Source organism: Poeciliopsis prolifica, unplaced genomic scaffold (assembly GCF_027474105.1).
Source record: "Poeciliopsis prolifica strain line A6 unplaced genomic scaffold, Auburn_PproV2 SCAFFOLD006, whole genome shotgun sequence".
Classification (NCBI taxonomy): domain Eukaryota; kingdom Metazoa; phylum Chordata; class Actinopteri; order Cyprinodontiformes; family Poeciliidae; genus Poeciliopsis; species Poeciliopsis prolifica.
The window spans coordinates 8,808,905-8,832,418 of record NW_026562381.1 but is presented as its reverse complement, the minus strand read 5'-3'; the positions used below and the strand labels follow the sequence as shown (position 1 = coordinate 8,832,418).

Sequence of the window (23,514 nt, the reverse complement as noted above, 5' to 3'; positions counted from 1 at the left end):
AATAGGCAAGCCTTCACTTTTCCAAGCGGCAGCACCACTGAGTTAAATATAGATGCATTATGCCTCAGATTTAACTGTATCCAAACACATTAAAGATGACTGTCTTACAAGATTCTTACCACATAGAGATGACTGTCATTAAACAAGGGAATATGTGTGTGCTAGTGGCATGAAATGTCATCCAAAACAGAATGCTTTTGTGGTGATTTCATAAGAAATTAATGCCTTCATTAATGATTTTTGGGAACATGTAGAGCTTCCACAAGGACTGTCCAACTCAAAGCTGCTGAACAAGCACTGCAGGTTTCTTTTGGGGACTTAGTGGGTAACGGCAGGAGCCAGGTTCAGCTTTGGCCAAATGGGAAGAAAGTGGAGCTTATAAGGTTAGCAAATACCCAAAATGGCTCATTACATTACCATAAAAAAGAAGTACATGTACAGATTTCTCTGGCCACTCTTAATGTGTCATTTCAGCATTTTATTATTATGGTTCCTTTCTCCCTGCATTTAATTTAAAGCATCTGGCATTTTTAAATAAATTTTATTAGTTATTATTCTATTGTTAGCACTGTTGCCATGCAACAAAAAGATCAACAGACCTGGGTTTGAATCCAGTCTTTTTGCATGGAGACGTTATCCTGGTACAGGTGTGGGTTCTCTCCAGGTACTCTGGCTTCCTCCCATAGTTCAAAAACATTACTGTCAGGGTAAGTGGTTACTCTGAATTGTCCATAAATATGAGTGCATGTAGATGCGTGTGTAGGCATGTGTCGGTGTGTGCATAGTTGTGTGTCTCTGTGTTTGTGACAAGCAAGTTGTGCAAACTGTTCCCTGCCTTTGGCCCAATTACTTTTGGAGGCAGGGACCTAAGAGAGTAGTCAATTATAAGGTAAATTAACTTTCCCAGCCACATATTCTTTCATATTGGAAGAAAGTCAGAGTACCCAGAAAAAATCATTTTGTAAACAAGGAAAATATGCTGACCCACAAACTATAAAAAGAAGAAAAAAGTGAATTCACAACACAAATTGTCGCTAATGAATTAATGACCAATTCTTTGAACACAGTGTGAATATATAACATAGCTAGCATTAGCCTCTGCTAACTACTTATGTAATGTCTCAAGATCACATTTTTTGTATTAAAATTTAAGCTAAACATTTTTTAATCAGAAATTTGTCTTGATGTCAAAACCCTACATTAAGACTGTGCATTACTTGTGAAATGTTGCACCTGTTGTCCAAGTGGTATTGCTCAATTTTCTGTTGGCTTTTGTCCCTCCACCATCAGTAAAACAACTTAACGTGTCTCTGAAATAATTGCATAGCCGGCTCTGTGACCAAAGTGCTCAAATTCCTCTCACTGACAGCTTCACTGCTTCATAATGATGCATTACGAAGAAAAACACGTTTGAAGTTACATTAATCTCAGGTTGTGTATGTGAGAGAGTGTGAGTGTTTGTGTCATTATGAATAATCCCAAATGGTTTTCCCTCTCAATATATCTCACAAAGAAGCATTTTGTGCTACTTGTTACATATTCTCCATTTTAAACATCCCGTTCATTTCTCATCCTTCACTACGTCCTCACTGATGTGTTTTAGGCTGAAATTGAAACAGTGGGAGCTTAAAGTAATGGTTTGTGAAATGAAATTTGATTCAACATGCAAGTGTTTTAATGGTTAATGAGCACATATAACCACATAGCCCTAAGAAATAAGTCAGGAATTGTCTGATTGGAGCAGAACGGGGTGAAGAAAAATTACATTTAAGATCAGAGGGAAAATATTAAAGATATATCTGCTGCCTGGTGTCCAGTATATATCTTTGTTGCTACAATTAAACAGTTTTCAAGATATTAGGTTTGATAAAGTTAAGCTGCGTTTGAACTGAAATATTTATTCATTTATAATTACAGTTACTTCAGTTTCTTCTTTTTTCTGACAAATATTGAAACACCTAAAATTTAAGTTGTCATTGGCACATCATGTCAAATTGTCTTCAGATGCTCCTACTTTGATGTATATTTAGAAATGATATTTTGTATCATATCTTAAGGCTGAAAAATAGCTAATTTCCAGAAAATTTACGAAAAATATGAATGTTTCACCCTTTCTTCTAAAATGAACATTTTGCCCATGTTCTCCCCTTTCCCACCACCCCTCTAACAATACTTTGCCACATGTGTGAAATGGAGCTAAGTGAGTGAAATTGGATCCTGGATGTTGAAGAATGTGTAAAACACATAACACATGGCCTGTTAATGCCAGCTTGCTGTGCAGGATGTAAGGGTCATCGATGTCTCCAGGACAACAGGACCTTTGCCGAAACCATCAGTTTTTTGAAAAACATTGTCAAAAGCTGAAATGTTGTCAGAAACATACAAGTATGTTTTAAAATAAGAATCACCTGATCAATAAAATGTAATGTCATGGGACATAAGCAAAGTTGGTCACATTTGTTTGGTGTTTTGGTTCCTATCTAACTCTTTTTGTAGCATTTTTCAAGCAAAATTACCTGCGTTAGTGAACATTATTGATATAATTGTATTTATTTTTTGCTTTTATGAACAGATTGCTTTCCAAGTGTGAATGCAAACAGTTAACTGGTGTCACTTCTCACATTTGCCTCCAGTTTCCTCCTGTCTGCCTTCTTTATGGCAATTTTTCTCAACATTCACTTACAGTGGACGTAATTTTTTAATCTGGAACTGTATTTGGTCATTAGTTGAAGGTGCTTATTGATTAAATAAATTATTAAAAGTTGGCAAATCTATATGCTATTTGTTTTTCTTTGTTTTCATTGTAGTGATACAATGAAGACTGCATTGAAGTCATTTTGTTTCATCACACAAACTATTATCATCACTTATAAAACCCAGATTTGACAGATTTGACTCCTTTCAACCTGTCAGCTCATGTGCGGAGTGTCATACACAACCACGTAGGACCCGAGACCTGCCAGAAGAGGGCACTCCATCTCTGTTTTTGCTCCTCCATCTGTAACAGAGCTTTAATTCTCTCCTTCACAGCCCCACAAGAGCCCCAGTGTGACAAGTTTACATAGACCATCTGCAGACCTCCCTACAGCCATAAAAACACTAATCACAAGGTCATAAAAAGTGACTCCATAACGACACCCAGAATGCAGCGACTGGACTCAGTGTTGCAGACGCCAGCTTGTGAGTGTAGCTCTACATGAATGTGGTTATTGAAGTAGTTTTTTCAATAATAATTTTAAAACTGATCCCAACAAGTTACACAAGGTGGTAGAGAGTGTTTAGGTAAGCAGTTTGAAGCTAAATAACAACAATATTGACTGACCAATCAATAAACTCACTGTCAAAACTTTAAGTATTTTTCACATTCTTAACATTTTTATTTATACAAGAAAACAGAAAAGTGGAGTCATTAGAACCTATGTAAACATGTTTAGTAAAAAGTTAAGCAAAATACGCAAATATTGCAATATTTTAGTAAACAGAAACGTAAAAACTGAGTGTTTTAGTTTAATGCTATTGTTTTCTTTTCCTTTTTGCATTTTAACCAAATCTGCATACCTCTTAGCAGTCATGCCACAAAGAATGACAAGAAAATTGTGGATGCCAACCCTATAATAAGTTAGCATTTCAAATTGGCTAAAATAAAACAGCTGAAATAAGTAAATTAAGGTGCAAAAATGTGTTTTTACTATCAAAATGCCACAGAAAGATTCATTTTTATGGAATGTTTTTACTTTTCAAATTTGTGAAGATTTTGGAAATTTGTTTTGTTGTTTACTGTTTTAAATAATCTCACCTAAAGACTTAACCCTCACTGTGACCCTGCAAGCATGAATGAGGATGGATGGATGGATGTTTTTATCAAAATGGAAATTAATTTGGTTGCATGTTCACTGTTATGACACTAAATGGAGCTCAACATCAGTTACCACAGATTACTGTCAGACCTTAAGAATAAAAATGAAAAAAAATCATTAAAATAGAACTTGTCTGATAACACAAATTGTAGTAAAAGACTGTAAAAAGAACCATCACTATGTCCCATTATACAGAAAATCACAGAGATTTATCTGTGGCAGAAGGCTGCAAAACAATTTCTAAGCTCCTTTGCGACACAAATGAACCACAGTGAGACTCTTTTTTCACAAATGGAAAAATATTGAACTGTGGTGTCAATTAATATTTAAATATTTCATATTTAAAGTTAATCAACGACTAATCCAAGAGATTGCAAAGGACTCCAGAATGCTGCCTTCGGTTAAGGTCCTTGTTCATGATTCAATAACAAGAAAGAGAAAGGGACAAAATGGCTTCCACTGGAGACTGAAGCTCATGTAGATCACAAAGAACAAACAGCTCCATTTCACATGTGATAAAAAAAAATATATCTTGATTGTTCAAGAATTTGGGGAAAGATTTTTTTGTGGCTCATGAAAATAAAGTAGAATATTTTAAAGGCACACTTTTCTTTATATTTGATGTGAAACTAACAGCATATAAAACTAATATATATGTTAAAAATTATCATGCCCCCTGAGTCCATTTTCTTATGTTAGCTTTTAACTGCATTTTTTTTTTACTTTAATATTTGTAAAATTAGGCTTCTGTGGATTTTTTGTATTTTCTTTTGTTTTAAATGTACATTTTTAAAAATTAAAATTGCTTTAACTGAAAGGTCCAAACTTTCTTTTGTTTCCAAAATACCCAAAAGTTATATCAGTATCATGCATATTACAAATAATTAAATGTTTGTTTTAGGTGACTATTATATATTTTCTGCCAAACATTTTTATTCCAGATTTTTGACTTCACAATTTATTAAACCTGCACAAGAATCATAATTTCAGTCATGGAATTAAAAGCATGAACCCAGCCTGTCTGACCAACCTGGTTCAATCTCTTTTCGACTTTCTGCAGAAAGAAAAGACACAAGAGAGCGATTGACAGACAACCACCGTGGAGCTAAAATTTATTACATCAACAAGCTGCCCAATATGAGAAATCAAACATTGAGGGATGTTATCGCGGTGAAATCATTGCATACCACCCACCTTGTTCTCATGCACATCGGGAGGGAGTCCGTGTAAGAGACGAAAAGAGAAGAAGGAGAGGTTTTATGATGAATTGTCTGGGGCAAGCGAGGCTTGGCTCATCACTTGGCCCCCGAACTCAGTGGGCCAGTGAGCGGGCACTTGTCATCTGGAGTGCGAGGCAGCTGGGGTTATCCTCAGAGACACAGCGGGGTGAAGTGGGTGACCGTGTTTGAGGTCCGCCCAGCTGTTATTGCCCCTAATATTCAACAGATGTCTGGGATCTCAATCCGCTAAGTCCTCGCACATGCGGAGTGGAGAAAATCAAAGCAAAGATCCTGCAGCCGGCTGAGCAACAGGCTGTATGCACACAGTTACAACTGTTACGGTGAATTTATTAAATCCCTGTGATTAACCATTTAGTGGGATATATGTTGTTTTTATTTATTTTTTTAATATGATGCATTTTAATTTGATATTTTAGACCCCTGTCTGTCTTCTGGTTTGTTTTTATCATCAATAAATTTTTCAGCTTGTAACATCTGGGAGGGGGACGTTATAGTTTGGGGCATTTACGTTTTCCATACATCCTTTTTCTTACACCCTGGTCCCTAGTGGGGTCAGGAGGTGTGCTGCTGCCTGTCTCCAGCGAACATTTCGGGCGAGAAGCAGGGTGCACCCTGGACAGGTCACCAGTCTGTCACAGGCATTTACATTTTAGTTGTTAAAAATACTCACAAATGTGCAATGTCCCTCTAAAACAAATATTGATTTACAATTACAATGATTAATGCATTTACATAACATTTGTGTGAAGGGTGAGTAAGACTGTAATACCATATGTTTTGTTAATTAAAGCTGCTCATGTTCCTTCACATTATTAAAAATTTAGCAACACTCAGTTAATCCTAATTCTGAATTTTTATGTCATCGCCTCCAGAAGATTCGCCGTAAATTTGTTTGGAATGGCAGTGTCTCTTGCACAAATATTTATCACACTTTGCCTGTATGGCCCTAAAAATATTACACATTGCAGTCATGTCAAGCCCTCTTCTCAGCGAGAGAAATCCTACGCTTCCAAACGTGCATGCAAAAGAAAAAAAAAATGGAGCTAAATAAAAAGCAGCACTGTGCTCAAACACATAATCCATGCAGAGGCTTTCGTTTGAGGGCGAAAATAAGAAAGTGGAGAGTTGCTTTGCTCCAAGTGGTCACAAGGGGGTTGAGCATTTCGAGCCTCAGCTCACACAGCTCGCTTACTTTGGAGAGCGCTTCAGGGAAAGCAACATTAGATATAATGAAACATTCACTGGTCAACCCTCTTTCCAGCCTTCGCGCTCTTTCGCTTCCACAGAGGATATTCTGACTGAAACCTTTCTACAACTTGCTTTAGTGCCCATCTCAGAGCATGTCGGAGAAACATGGAACTGTACGAGAAAGAGATCAGATTGATTAAATCTTTCTTTCTTTTTAAAAAAAACTGTGATTTTTTTTGCTTCATATGTGAGAAACAGATGCTTCTCCATTAATCTGCCTCACTGATCTCACTGCTTATAGCTGCCAAAGATAGGATTAGAAAATGCAGAAAGCCCTCAAGACGAGGATAGTTTTTCACTCTTAAGTGCAAACTGTAAAATGTTATGTGGGTCAGAAGTTGATCAAAAACGCACCACCTTTCAGATTTAGAGTTTAGCTTGTGAGGCACTTGCCTCAGCTTGTTTTTGCAGGAAAAGGGGAAATATAGGATTTCATTATGCTGAATTACTGCAGGAGACGAAGTTCACATGTTATGTTTTTACTTATTTCCCCCTCCTCCTGAATTAATGCCGTTTTTTTTTCCTGGTTTCCGCTGTGGTCCTGTGTGGGACACACACTTGGCCACAGCAATGGCCGTGGAGACACTCCCAAGTATATAAATTCACTCACTTGCTCTGAGACGCATTGATTCGCTCCCAAATACCCAAGCAACTGTGAAAAAGATGGACTCCACAAATCAAGCACTGGTTCATAACGAGCATTTCTTGCCATCTGAGGAAAATATTCACGATTTGAGGACCTTTTATGAGGAAGGTGATGGCAGATTGACACCAGATGTGTCATAAATTATCAGCAGAGAGATGCCAAGCTAAATAGTCCAGTATAAATATACGGCAACTCCAAATATACTCGTCGCTTCAAATTCAAAAACTTCTCTGTGTAAGTCTATTTTAAATGACTGTGACATTTCTGAATATTTGGAGAGGGAGCCATATACATTTTTGGCAGAAACTAATATTGATTTATTGTGATCAAATCACTGGTAATAGATTAAGACAAATCACATAAAATATTTCTTAGACATTTTTTATCTGCTTCCTGATTTGGGTCTAAATCATTATTAATAAAATAAATGTCAGCGTATGCCTGATAAATAAATCTGTTAATTTATTCATCTCATAAACCTACTTTATTTTTTTAGTTTCAGAAAAGGACTTATTTAATGTAATGTTTATTTATTTTTCTCTTTCTGTTTTAGAAAATTAATAAGTAAAAATAACACACAAAAGCTTTACTTACTGGTCATAAATAAATAAATACATAAATGTCCTTGCTGACCTTCTATTGGAAGTGGAAAATTAATTATACAATTTGTACATGCTGTTGCACTAGCTGTTCTTAGATAGAAGTTGAAACATAGAGAGGAAAACACACACATTCTACAACCAGTTGGACATAAAATCATCTTTTTCTGGGCAAAGATAACATAACAAACCATGGTATGGTAGCCCTGTGACAGGTAACAGAAATCAAATAAAAACTGACTGAGCTAAAAGTATAACTGTGGTTGTTGTTTACATTTAACCAAGTTAGTTTTCTGACATTTAACCATTTAAAGTATTGCTACAAACAAGAGCTTCACATTTGTCCTTGTAAAAAAAAAAGAAAGAAAAAGCCACATTTGATCATTTCTAGCACAAAATCCAAAACATTAGGACTACTCAAGGTATTCTTCAATGTAATACCTTGCTTTTTAAAAATCTAAAAAGTACATTTATATCAATAGGACCACATTAAAATTAAACTAATGTAACAGCACAGCTTACTTGATATAGTCTCTATCTCTATCTCTCTGCCTCTCTCTTTCTCTATATATAGATATAAATTACAGATATATCTATATATATAATTTGTTATTAAATGTATTGTCTTTTAGGTGATTAGTGTCCATTGGGGCTGTGTTTGTGTTTTTGGGTTATATGTAATGATGTAGTTACAGAAGACTGGTGCTACCATCAGGTTAAGGTAAATGTAGCATCTGAGCTCCAATACTCATTCCTACTGACCCTAATGGCTCTGGAAAAAAATCTGTAAGTGCAACAGCATTGATGACGTCCCTCAACAAGAACGTGTCTCCCAAGTCAAAGTGTCGGGGCCTGGCCAGCATAGGTTAGTGTGAATATAAATAAACCCCATTATTCAGTCATCTCCCAGGCTCCTGTCGCACTCTGGAGGTAAACACAGAACTTCCTGCAAAGTACTTCTGGTGCAGTTAGATCAGCCACAACAACACTAAATCTCTCTAACCCTGCAGCGAACAGCGATGAAAACAAAGAGGACCGATCCCACTCAGAGGTGAGTAACCTACAGTGAAAAGGTCAATTAAGTAAGTGTGTCAGCAATATTTGTCCAAACACCAACCGAGTCATGTTTGGGAGCAGCAAAGTGGTCTGTGTGACTTAATGAAATGTGACAAACGGTTTCCATACAAACAGCAAAGTGTTCTCACCAACACGTGTGTTATTGACATGACCGTTAGGTCATTCAACACACCAAAGAAATTTAAACTTGGAAGTAAGGGGATATCTGTAGAAAAACAGATTATCAACATATCTGAGTCAACGCCTTTCTATGCTGCAACTCTACAAATTGTACTTTGTTTTAATCAGTGTGTCACCCTAACAAAAAGTCATCTTTAATATGATGATATTTGGAATATTGTGTAGATTATCAACGAACAATCTTGCTTGTGTTTACCTTGCATTTTCAAGCTGTATATCTCAACACAACATCAGAGAAATAAGCTCAATAAATAAAATCTTCCAAAGCCCACACATTGCATAAATGTTCACTATTCAAAGCTTTCAACATTTATTTTCATTGCAAACCCACACTTAAGGTATCTTATGTTATCAATATACAGTATTATGCAGTAGAATTGTGCGTAAGTCTGTGACATAAACAGAAAAATTACCAAATGGTAATTAAAACGATTCTTTACAAATAGAAAAATCATTTTTTGTTTACTTGGATGCCTCAAATGGAATTTATCTCATCCTATTGGCATCTAAAGTCATGCAATTAATGCATTTAGTAGTTGTGTGTGTAATTTTGGAACATCAGTGATCAAATAGTTCCATGAAAACTCACTAAAAATGTTGTGGAGAAGCTTATAGAAGATTTGGCGTATTGATCATGTCACAGACCACTGTTCAATCTCGGGTTGAAGGAGAATGATAAATCTAACAGAGTTTTGACAGAAAAGAATAGAAAAAATTGACAAGTACAGATTTATAAAGCTGATAAAGATCAAAAGATTTGACTGGATTTTACTTAGGGTTATCAGAGTAAAAATTAGAGATTTTAAGTGCCTTAAGGACAAATTTATTGTGAATGGGTAGTACATGAATTATCTGAATTAAGTACAAATGCAGACCACATTTTTTAGATTACTACTTGTAAAAAAAAAAAAAAACCTTCCATTTTGCAATTCTAAATTACTTTGTTTGCTTCATCAAATAAATTCCCTGACAATTTGTAGAAAAGTATGAATCAGGATCTGTATGTTAAACGTATGTAGACTGTTCACACTGTGAAATAATTTGATATTTGTTTATATGGATGAGGTTGTGCGATAGTTGAGGTAGTTCACAGTGAGCAGAGAAGGAGTGTCTTACTGCAGTTGCTCTGGTAGGGCCACCTAGATTCTCTGTTTATTGTTTGAGAAAGTGCTTTGGAGGAGAGGATTTGGGTACCAGCCTTAAGACGTCGAATGTGACCATCCGAGGCAGACCTGAGGATGGCGAAACCGAAAGTGGACAAGGTAAAAGAACCTGTGAGGACACAAGGATGGCTTCAGACGTTTGGGGTTTCTGGTGTTTGAGGCCCAGAGGGCACATGGGAGCCATGGCCTGAGGATGGATCCCAGCCGACCCCCTCATAGGTGTCAATGTTATGACATGTGTACTGCTCCAGTGTTTTCTCTCACAACAAGAGCACTTCATCTTCCAGGGTGGCCTGGCCTCATAAAAAAGATCTAGATTTACATTCTGGGGATCCAACCAGTCACCTTCATCTCTTCCTGTTGCACTTATGCTTGACTTCCTGTGGGTTCGGCCCAAAGTCAGAGGTGATAAATAACTGCAGAACAGAGTGAGGAAACGTTCAATTACCTCTCTGATATACACCAAGCATAGCTCCAATGTTTTATTCTTCCATTGTTTTTGTTTTTTTCAAATCCTTCAAAGTAAAATAGTTTTTGCGCTTCGTGGAGATGAGTATTGTTAACCCCTTGAAGAAATTATTAAATTTCTGTTGCTCATTACATAAGTACCAGAAACTATATTGTTCGCAACAATAAACAATTAGAAAATCTACAAATAGACCTGATTACTGTTGAATGAAAGTGAATAATTGGAGCATGAAGAGGATTTTTGATATATTTTCCCTCTTGGCACCGAGCAGTCGTCTACACATGGAAAAGATAAAGTTGGATAATGAGGATCATGTGCTGTGTTCAGGCAGAAGATCACTGCGGTCGTCAAAGAGGTTTCAGGACATGATACTTATTGTCATGTATAATGACTTGTCAGGATTCATTAGGCTTTGTGCTGCTTTGTACAAAGTTTTGGAATATGCAGACTGTGTTCTATTTATCTTGATGAAACTCACTTGACACATTAAATTAGGTTGATATGTCTTTGAAAATCTTGATTTAAAAAAAATAAATTTCCTTTTTTGATCACAGATATGGCACTCATTTGAAATGTTTTGTTGCTAATATACAAATTAATCTGTTGAGTGAACAAGATCCCGCATCTTTTTTTTAATACAGGAAAAGGTTTTTACTTTTTTTATATTTTACCATGATCTTAGTATTATCCCTCTTACAGCTATAATGGCCTCCTGGTGGCAATAAAACGGAAACGCTGTGGTAAATGACCCTCAGTTTCAGATGGGCATCTATAAAGAGAATAAAACTGGACAAGTATTTTTTTAAAGTATTATAAACTTCACATAAAACTGACATATCTTATTTAAGCAAGATAATAATAATAATAATAATAATAATAATAATAATAATAATAATAATAAATCACATTAAATGAACAAATCACCGCTTTTTACCATAGTGGTAAAATCTTGGATTTGCACATCTTCACTTGTTGGGATTTCACATCACTGGAGGATTAGATCCTGATTTCTAATGACTAAAAAAACTTATTTCACACACTTCAAGAAAAGAAATAATGAAGTAAACACATCAAAATGTTTCTTAAGACTTAATATTATGATGATATGCTGAAGGCGGACTTTTAGAAAGAGTAGAAACTTCTAAAAGAGACAGTGATCCAAATTCAAGATATTACATTACAACTGGACATTTCCACATTACAATTTATGTAACCATAATTTCTGTCCTGTTGCAGAAAATATTTTGGTTATAAGCAGGAAACTGATCCAAGCAACACCAGAAAGTGTATCCCTGAATTAAGATATAGGCTGACCAAGTAAAAGTCTAAAATCTGATTGAGATACTTTAAAAAAGTTATTAAATTATTTGAAACAATTATGCTAAAAAAATAAAAAAAATTTAAAAAGTAGGACATTTTTCCACAGACTCATCATCAGTTGCTGCTGCAAAGTGCAGCACAGCCTTATTTCTTGGGGTAAATTACTATTTTTATATACCACCATGTTGCTTTTTTTGCAGAGTGACCAAAACCATCATTTTGCAACTGCTCTTTCTTTTCAGGTATTGCTGTGCCAAATAAAAATTTATCTGATGATTAGAACATTTTTATTTCAGAAAAAAGCAAAAACCATATATATCTTCACAGCAAATGTTTAGTTGGCACCCATTTCGTGTCGCCTACTACTCTGAAATAAACAGCCTGTGTAGAGAAATACCCGGGGAACTACCAAAAACAGCACAAAAAACCCAAAAACAACACAACAAAAAAAGATTAATGACAACCACGACGGATTAAAATTTTTAAAGTTTTGCCCTTTGCGGGAGGATTACAAGCAAGTGAAATATTAAAGCCACTTTGTGTTTAAGTAGCAGGCACCATGACAAGGTCTGCAACATTTGTGGGGGACAAGAGCTGACAAACCATCACTTCGTTCACACTATAAGAAACACCTCATCCTTTCCCCTGGCTGAATCAAGCCGCAGATCATTGTCTCCGCCACTGAGAGCGATTTTCCATCATGCCGCCACTGTCAGCACGAACATGAGGTCGACCTTTTAATCAGCTCATGGTTCACAGGGCCCCTGGCGCCAGTGAAAGGAACAGCCTCTCATCTTGTGGCACAAATAGTGACGGCCTTATGCCCCGTTGCCATTGCCAATATATTCAAACTGTGATGATGTTCCCACACAAATATTTCATGTTGTACCTTAGCATCCAAGACTCACAGTGCATGAGCAGGAGAGGAAACCTGTGTTTTATCACCCTCAGAAGGCTGCAAGCCAAAAGTCAATGAGAAGAAGTCTTTTGACGCACCCCTGCACAAGGTTAATGCTCCTAACACACTTCAGTGTTGCAGTATTTCTTCACCAGGATGACCACATCTATTTTTCTTTACATATGAGGTCAAATTCTACCCACATGAAGCAGTCTCTGATTGCAAAGATAATTAAAGTGTTAATTTTAATGGCCATTTCCATTTTGTTAATTAAAGCAAACATTGCCTCAAGGACCTCTCGCTGCAGTCCCACAACATGCTGGAGTGTTTCTTAAATATGTTAAATATATGCACCAAGGCGTGTTATAAACGAGGTTTTCTTTGCTAAGTGTCCCAGTCTATTTTTGTATGTCAAAGCGAATGATTGACTGCGCAGAAAAAGAAAACATCTTAATGTGTGTGATGGTCCAGAAATAAGGTATTTATTCCAATTGGCTAAAAGAAAAGGGCTTTGAGTGTGACTTTTATCTTGGCCGCTGAATTTTTCCTGCAAAATTGCAAATGCATAAGTGTATAATTAGGATATAAGAGAAGTATAAACATCTTTAATTATGTAAGTGATTTCAGCTACTGCTGCTTCATTTATCAAAACCTACTGCTCCTTAAGTTGAAATTACTTTTAAACAGACTGCAAAAAAAAAAAAGAAATTTTATGTGAATGTACATGAAATCTGAACACCTATGTTAAACTAATCAGAAATCATTTAAGACCTATCACTACTTATTATCACTGCATCTTATATCTCTGCATCTGAAAGGAAATTATAATCTGAAATAAAATCTCCCATTTAGCAGTTGGTTTGTTTTAAAACCTGGCATTAGTTTATTTAAACAGCACATCTGTCGGGTCCAGCTCACAGCTGGGTGCAGTTCATTCTATCAAAAGCTCTCTTTTTAGTCCGTTTTTTGCTCCCTTTTTCAAATTCATTTTCACGTTCACGGTGTGTGCTCTCAGCAGCGTTCGCTAGAAGAGAACATTACTGTAAATGACCATAGGTAGGGTTTTTTCTTTTTTTTTAGTTCACCCTGAAAACAGAAACACTCAGTCAGGTTCACGTTCGTCCTGTCAAAATATGTGATTGACCAGTATTTCAAAACATCACCTTCAAATGTCAATATGTGCAGTAACACAAACTGCGAAGTGATTACATGTGGCTGCTGGACAACAGCCCACTTTGAGAAAGTTGGACGAGTGGGCGAGGGAGCGTTTCCATGTTTTCATTTCAAAGTTCAACATCAGATTTTCGGAAAAAAAAAGATTTTCCTCTGGTGATAATGAGACATCTCTGTTCTCAAATTCTAGCATTTACAACTTGTACAGTTGACTTGCAAAGGTTTTTATAGACCTTGCACATTTTTACATTTCCCCATGTTGCAATCTCTATTATTTCACTATTATTTTAAAATTAGATCAACATAAATTAGAGCATAAATTTCAACTAACGACCTGAAAAGTGTTTTAGTCTTTTCTCTTTATTTATGCCCATTTTACTTTGCACAGTTGCTTAAGCTATTGGATGTGATCTTTGACCATCAGTTTATGAGTCATGTAAGAAATTCTCATCTTATTTCACATTTGAACTTTGATTGGGTCATTCCAACATACAATATGCTTTGATCAAAATCATTTTGTTGTCAGTCCAGCTGTATATTTAAGGTTTAACCTCAATCTTCCAAATCCTCAATTTCCATAGGATTACCTTGTATCGTGCTTCATGCTTTCAGTCCATGTTTGAAATAGAATCTCAGAGCATGATGCTGACATCATCATATGTTACAGTGATGATGTGCATTTTTATTTGACACATTTGACCAAAGCACCTTCTTCTACAGCTTTTCTGAGTCTCCAGAGTCTCCTGAACGTTAATGTTAATCTCTGCAGCTCCTTCAGAGTTACCATTGGCCCTTATGGCTGCTTCTAATTGATCCCAGGCAGTTAGCGTTAAGGGCCAGAGCTCAGTAAGTTCGTAGCTGTCATGTTTGGTTTTTGAAAGACTTTAGTCATTTAATGATTGCAGACACAGTGATTAGTTTGTACATCCACCCACGTCTCTTGTCTTTGTTGAAGGAAGAGTATAAAATCTCAATACCATCTCACAAAAGTCTAGGAAGGTCATATTACCACATCCATACTATCTGTTGTCTGTTTCAGGAAAAACACTCATCAACTCCTTCCTAATTAGGTCAGATGTGTTCCAGCTGGGGACAACACCTGCTAGTCATGCCCTGCAGAGAAAAGGGAAGGGAGACGAGACAAAAACCAGCCCAACATTGTGGATATAGTAGTACTTAGAACACCCGGATTTATTCTGAGATAACAAACCACACAGATAAACTTAATTTACTAATTGTATGTAATTTCCAAACAAAGATTTTTGTAATAGATTTTATTTAGTGGCATCAGAGGAAAAGGGTTCTGAAAACACATAGGTTGCTCACTTTTCAGCATTTTGCTCATGAAAATTTTTTAATTATGAATCATTCACTTTCCACTTCATATTTATTAACCACTTTGGCATAAAATCCCTATAACATACACTAAAGTTTATGGCCGTAATATTACAAAATTGTAGCCAGCTGATATGAAAAAAACTTTTCAAGTTAAACTTTTAGTACAAAGTTACATAGTTTGTTTTAAAGTTATTCAAACAGGCCAGCAATGCAATCATTTCAATGTATGACCTCATGTCTGCCTGCCTATTAGAGTTTAGCAGTGTTTCACTTCTGGGGCAAAGAATCATAGTCTTTCTTGCCCTGTTTTGACAGGGAGAGTTATGCCTCACAGGCACCAGATTCACCACCAAGCTTCATGAGCATTTAGGGCGCCACAGGGGCCTCTTGACCTAAGAGGAAGTCAGGAGTATAAAAGGTGACAAATTAGTTTGTAACTAAACAAAGACATGTGCAGAAATCCCAATGCTGAATCGTAAGTGATTCTAAAAAACTTTTGCTGGCAAAAGGTGAGAATCTGTCAGGAAATAATTCATTCTAACTGCTTTGATTTAAAATTAATGCCAACCTTTGGAGCTCTGCCCCTTCTGTTACAAGAAATGTAAGAGCAGTAAGTCTCCCTGCACCAGTCTATGATGAATGGAGCTCTATGTGGTGGGAAAACCAACATGCTCATTTTAGAGATGCAAAAACTGACCAGAATTCTTTTAATAAGGCAATAAAATGAAAGGGGTGTGTATTATGATTCGTGTTTTTTTTCGGTGCAAGGCAGTCAGAAGGGGCCTGATTATGTGACAGGTCACGAAAAGCTCGGGGAGCAATCGTTTGTGGTGAAAAGAAAAATCAAGGCAATTTGTGCACTGTGGTTAGCAAAAGGTGCCACTCTTAGTCCTTTCCAAAACCCCTCACCGCAGTTTTCAATTCATGAGGCCGCAGATGTGAGAGAGCCCCTGTGGGAAGAACGAGCCTGTGCATCTCCGTCTCATAATTAGAAGGTTCCCTCCAATTCTTTTGTCATCTATCATGCAGGTTGTCTCCTTATGTCTTGTATCTCTTGGATTTTTAGTTGTACTTAATGCATATGTTTGTATTTGCAGGTGCAACTTAAAGAACAACAATTTCATCAAACTTAAACTTGATTGACTTAATACAAACAGTGAAACTCACATGTGTTTGTTAAATATAGAATGGGATATTTCCATCATTTAATTAGGTGTATTTAGAATATAGGTTGTCAGGTTACAAAAACCCCTGCATATGTTTGACTTGCAGACTCTTTTGCATACAGTGGAATGGCTGATTTAAATTTTTATCATCATATTCATAAGTTACCAGCCAGCTCTCACACTTCTCGCTGTTTAGTTTTTTCACACTTCAACATGATGATGCTCTCTTATGTACAGTTCATGTTATTTAGACATGTATTACGTTAGCCCTTTTAAGAGGGAATAAATATATTATTAGAATTAACTTTTTTTTGTTTAAGTATGTTTAAAAAAAGTAGGGTGCCCTATATTTTTCAGATGGATGTATCTTTACACCTGCAAACAGTACAAAGTAAAACATGCCACCAGTATACTCTTCCAGCACCTTGTATGTTTCTTTTCCCTCTGGAAAATAATGTGGCCTGTCAACTCATCTCCACAGTCACCTTGGTGGTCTTTGGCAAAGCCGCTGTCAGGGAATCCCCTGGTGTGCTGCTGACCTCTTCCTCAAACCTCTCCACTTATCTGCTGGAAGGGAAACAGGCTTCGCCGCCTCGACCGGTCCTCCTGAAAGATGAAACCTGAGCAGGTCGCTCACTTTGTTGTGAGGGCAGACAGGAAGGAGTACCTGGTGGTAAAGTCATCACTGGGGAAGAGCAGCTCCATCACTCGACTGCTGGTGAAGAGTTTTCACATGTAAAAAACAGCTATGATGAAACAATTTATCCTTAAGATGGTGGTTTCAGTTAGTCTTTGGCTTCTTTTAACACTCTAGATTGTTTTGGGGAAGAGTTTGAGATGCCAGAATGTCTCAATTAGCTCATATTTGCCATAATTTTACCTGGACCAATATGCTGTGAAAGGATTACTTAACTAGGAGCCCAGTGAGAGATGTTGTAACTCTTCCTGTAATCTGTGAAATGTATCTGGACTGATAGAATTATTTATCTCTTCTTACAAGAAAATCTCTTCAAAAAATTATCCAAGCTTTATTCTCATTGGGTGTCTACGTACTTTTTCATTGAGGTAGAAACCATCCTTGTCGGTGGGTGTGTGTGTGTTTGTGGGTGTGTATAGAGAGCAGAGAGCAGTCAGAGTAGCCCAGGACCTCACGGGTCACAAAGAAAGCTTTGTAAGGAAGTTAATGAGTGTTTTGTGAACGTCTCTTGATGCTCAGCAGCTCTGCAACACCTCTGCAGCTCATCAACCTGAAGTGCATTTTTGTGTGTGCAAGTATGCCTGTGTGTACAGTATGTATGATTGGTGTTTGGAATTATTTATTTCCACTTTTTAGAAATTATTTCTAATGTTTGTCCACTGTTTAAGCTGCGGTTTCTTCAGGGAGGTGAAGAGTTTGGCGGTAGATTTCCACGATGATTTCCAAATACGTGCCAGGAGTAAAATCCTATCACACTAAAGCAAATCCAACCAAAGCTCACATGATTCCTCTCATGCTGCACATCTCTTCTACTCCTGTGGTCAAGTACCTTGCAGTTATTATGGCTTATTTGTTCAAGTGGTTAGGAAATATTAAATATCACAGGTTCTCTGCAGAGACTGGCCAATAATTATCAACAGATGTCTGCCAGTTGTGCAAATTGCATTTAAGTGTGTGCGCCCATGTGTGTGTGTGTTTGTGTGGTGGTAAGCTGGACAGAGACTGATGTGCATTAAAATGAGAGGTTATGTTATCATTACACTGATGGAAGAATATGACTGCATCTGTGGTTTTGAGAAGTAAAATAAAAGTGATTGAAAGTCACTGAGAGGCAGCTGAAAGACAACATGGCTGACCAACGAGTCGGTCATCCTGTGTTGGGTCAGTGTAAAGGTAGCACCTCAATTTTTTTTCCATTTTGAACATTATATTAACCTTTTCTGCATATCTTGGATGACTAATATGAACCGTGTGTCAGGGTGATCTGGAATCTATACATCCAAAACAGTGAAAATATTTTCTGCAGGTAATTTTAAATAGTTTTATGAATATGTTTTAATAACAAAATAGCCACAATGTTCCTTGAAGATCAGGGGTTTTCCATTAAAAAACACCCTGAATACATTTTTTAGATATCCAGAAGATATAACTATTATAACATTTTATAACATAGACATGAAATGAAATAAAATGTCACATGTTAATTTTAGAACATAATTTTATAATTTTATAAAATTATTCAAACTTACATGAAACTTTACAAATCCAGCTAACAGATACCACACTGTTTATTAAGTAACAGACATCAAATTCACAGCTATATGAATTTTAAACATTTTCTGAAATCTGGAGTTGCAGCAGTGTGCAGTTCTGAGGCATGCAGGTGTGTATGTTAGCATAATTCCAAGATGAAAAGACATTGGCAAGGATCTGAGAAATGTTACTATGTCATCTCCAAATTATTTGAAGTACATGACATCACAGACAAATTATTAAAAAGTGGAAACTATTGAGAATTTCATCAATCTTAACAGAAGTGGAAAAAGCTGAAAATTCATCCTGGTATAAAGAAAAGGTGAAATTGCAATAAAATAGCACGTTTTAGCTTACTAAATAAGCTAAAATGCAATTTTAAAATTGATGAGCCAGTGTTCTTCCTTCATGAACGAACAGATGAACAACTAAACTCATATATCATTTATGCTACTTTTAGTCCAGCACTCCAAAATGCTGCTCTTACAAATCCAAAAAACACCACCACAATATTAATTGGACCTCATTCATCATGTCAATGTTTAGCCAAAGACTGCTATTAAAACTGATTTCAGTTCATCGTTGCAGTCATTTATTTACCTGGATTTTATGATTGATGACACAGAGTCCCAACGCTTTATGAAGTCTCCTCCAGCTCATCAGAGAGATTCTTGATGAGTTTAACATCTGGAGTCTGGAGGACAAAACTTTTCTTACTCTGAAGTTGATGCTTGCTGTGAATTGGGAATTATCTAGACACAAATGAGCAAATGAGCTATCTCTCTGAGTTAAATTGTTATGGTTTTTATATTAACTCTGCCTATGTTTGTCTGTCAAGACGGGATGAATGACCCCCGAGTGACAAGCTTGCATATGAGGAAGACAAAATCTGAAAGGGGCAAATACCTTTTTTCAGCCCTGAACTCCTTTTGTTTATTTTTGTTTGATTCTGACCAAGATCAATCAAACATCACAAGAATATTTTCAAACTATTAATGAATACAGAACTGAAGTAAAGCTCTTACTTGCTTGTGTTGATCTCTCCAGAATTTTGTCACCAAAGATGATTGATTCTTGACTGGATTTTAACAACCAGTTAGCTAAAACACAAATACAGTAACTGCATTAAACATTTTTTGTTCTTTAAATCTACTAATCACATAATGTTCCACATTTCCCTGAATTGCAATCTGTTAGTATGAAGTTGTTGAATTTAACATAACAATATTGACACACTTAACTAAACATTAAAATGGATGTTTAGTTTATCTGGTTATAATTCACAATTTTGTTAAACCAGTTTATTTTATCTGCTTAGGTGAATGTGTTGTTTACAGAAAGTAAAACGCAATGAGGTGTTCAACACAAGCCTTTTCTACCAAAGTGAGGCTGAGATCAGTGGTGTGTCTGCACGGGTAGGGTCAAAGGTCGCCAGGGCCCTAGAAACATGTGCTGAATGACAGGAAGATCTCCCACACTTTCTCCACACGTTCCACCCAAAACACTGACCTCTCTTGTCCCCCCTGGGTGCTCGCCCACCACACTCATTAGGCACTTAAAAGAAACCTTACACCAGAAGAAGCACATTGGAGCATGTGCCAAATTACATTAAGAGGTGACAGCGGTCGAAACATGTGTCGATCCGCCACACTCCTCCATCGCTCCCATCTTCCACTTTAATCTGCTTGAGTCTCATGTAGGGACTGTTGTTCATGGTGATTGTGGCTAAGTTGATTACAGGTTCAAAGATGGACAAATTGACAACAGGCACTCTGCACATCGCTTAGCTGATGGTGATACTGGGGTAAGAATTAAACTATTTAATGCCACTTGGTTAATAATAAAAAAAATAAAAATAAACTTTATTGTGTCTGATATATCTAATCCTGAGATAAAGGAAAACAACTTTCAATTACACAATAGTGAGAGTATATATATGTCTCAGAAAAACTTTACGTATATGTCAAATTGATGTCGCACTTTTCCAAAACCCGGTGATAATAGAGAAAACAGCTGCAACGATTCAAACTATGGTGCACAAGTTTGTATTTGTTGTGGATTTTCTCATATCAAACATTATTTACATACATTCCAATAATATTCCATCTATTGTCCCTTAGCAAGTTGATGAGAAGTCTAGTTTAATATATGAGTTTCATGCATAAATCTAGAAATTTACCAATTTAAACAAAATTGTTTTATCTGATTTTTAAATTTATTGTTCCTGTGCAACATAACATATTAAAGCATAGTTCTCAATTTTTTATTAGGATTGAGGTCAGGACAATTCATAAAGGTTATCGTCCCTCTCCTAAAAATCTACATATTCATTTTGGAATAAATGTCCGAACCATGTTCATATCTCAACCATCCAACCTAAACTGTCAACATCAGATGAAAAACAATTAATTTGAAGTAACTAATGTTCCACCAATGTCCAGGCCTTTCATTTTCTGGAATTCATTGATTCAGTATAACTTAGTTTATTTATGTACACAATAATAGATTCAATTAATGAACGAATTTACAATGATCCTGCCAAATCCATCAAGTTATTGATGGATTTGGTTCCTCTTCTTGACCTTAAGTTCCTCTTTAAGGTCAAGAATTCACCTTCACTGTTGACAGTGAAGCCAGTTTAACATCAACATGAATAAGAAGAGGCTGAGTAAAAGTGAAACCCTTGCTCCAAAATAAAACCATAAAAACTTCACCCGACTGCTCACATGGACAAGTCAGATGAATGCTGAAGAAACATTTCATTTCATGTAATTTTATTTCATTTCATGGTTAAATCAGACAAAGACTGAAGTATTTGGTTACAATGAATGGAAGAATGCGAGGACACCACAAGGCAAGGCATTTAAGCCCAAGCGCGCAATATTTACTGGACTAAAATTGTTTATCAAACAAGGTGATGATACCATCACAAAGTATCACTGATAGTGACACCATTGAATTGGGAAAAATGGGAGGAATGATAAATAAAGAAGACAATGTCCATATTTTCAAAACGTAACCCCAAATTAGCAGCTTGATTGTTGAAACCTGGACAGAATAGGAAGTTCCAACATTACAGTGATCTCAAATACTGTAAGAGCAGACATGGAGTTGGAATGAATAAAACAGACTAACATTAATTTTCTGGAATGTACTTCCCAAAGCTCAGACCCCAAACCTAATAAAAATTATTAATGCCTACAACCCAGGGCTGTGCCAGGAAAGCAAACACTCTGATTTGATGAGTGGTCAACTATCCGGCCAGATTTATACCAGAAATTTGTTGATGGCTTCAAAAATACCATCTGCTTTTTCAGTGACTTACCAACAGCCTTATAATCAGATATTAGTAGAAAAGTCCCAAACATGAATGTGAATATAAGTAAACTTCTGACTGAGTTCATCATCACTTCACAACTCAGTCCAGTGCAGCCAGTTGTACCATCTGTTGTCAATTGCCAGGTCTTTCTGAGCTTACTAAAGCATTATTTTACTAACCTAAATGAACAACAGTTTTTCTTCCCTGTATCTAACTCAAAGGACTGAAAATGAAAGATAAGTATGTGAAAGAAAAGATCTGCTGTCTTGGAAAGTGATGACAGAAGCTGAAAGTTAGATGTGGGAGAGAAGTTGCAACCAAGTTGAAAGCAGGATTAGGATTAGTGAAAAATCTACTGAGATTTTATGTTTTCAAGTTCAGTGACCAGCCAGCCTACAATTACTAATAAAAACAGATAAGTGTACTTGTCTCCAAGTTATTCCAGGTGATTTTTTTAACATGCTACTGGTTTAATTTAATTGCATTCAGTTTATTTATATATTACCAATTCAGAACAAATATCCCAAGGCACTACAGAAAAGAAGGAAAAAAGAGACGTATACCATCAGAAGTGAGAATAATCTGTTTAATAATGAAACAATATGAGAAATAAATATTATAATCAACATTATCCTAGTTAACATGTTAAAATATGCAAAAAATGCAGCTGTAAGTTAATTGACTAACAGTGATGCCAGCAGCACAACATAGTAATATGATGTTAGATATGCATATAATAAATTGGAAAACTGCACTTCATCAAACACAGTTGGGACTCTGCAGGCTTCTTGACTTTTTCCAGACAAAAAAAATAAAATACTGTAAGCAATTAAGTTTTTGAAACATGCTTCTTGAAGTTCAGAGCACAAATACTGGGAAGGTCCGTTTGTAGTTCATCTGTTATTGAGAATTGGCAGTCCTGTTGAATATTTGCAAATAGTTTGATGCAATAATTAAATCCAAGAACACACAAAAAAAAACAAGTGAAAAACAGACATATTGAAAATAGCAGTCATACAGTGAAAAGTTACTTTATTGTGCAATAGATTCCTGCATATCATAAAAACAAAATCCTCTTCTGCCCTGTTAAGTTAGAAAGTTCAAATACCAACAATAATAACATTCAGAACTCTTTTGTGGTTGAAATTTTCCTTTTTACCTAAATATCTCAGAAAGTTTTGTCATTATTACATATAGCTTTGTTGGTTATTTCATTTCATACCACTGATATCAAGTGTAAGAATCTGCATCATACATCTATTTTATTCCTACTGTGAAAAAGTGATTGTTTTGTCAAGGTTTATAAAGCTTTTCAGCAGCTCTGGTTGTAAACGTGTCACTTTATGACGTTTTTGCATGATAATAAAAATACAAAGTGACCACGTTCAGATTTTTTAAAATTATTTTCTCTGTGTTTTTTGTGAAAAGAACACACAAGATGAAACAAGATCATATTCCTGGAAAACTCTTTCCCTCTTACTATGCTCCATTGCTAACATTGGTCCCTTCCACTTCTACGTCTCCCTGCAAGGACATGTCAAAAAATATTCTTGATTATCTTAATCATCCTGTTTGCTCATCTTTAAGCTT

At 36.1% G+C, this 23,514-nt stretch overlaps 1 long non-coding RNA gene across 1 annotated transcript; it reads left to right on the top strand.

Annotated features, from left to right (window-relative positions):
• Positions 1-630: 630 nt before the first annotated feature.
• On the top strand, positions 631-5,380 carry LOC129360707 (uncharacterized). Its single transcript, XR_008606086.1, has 3 exons — positions 631-707; positions 3,031-3,180; positions 4,918-5,380. It is a non-coding gene; the product is annotated as an uncharacterized LOC129360707 (long non-coding RNA).
• Positions 5,381-23,514: the final 18,134 nt, after the last annotated feature.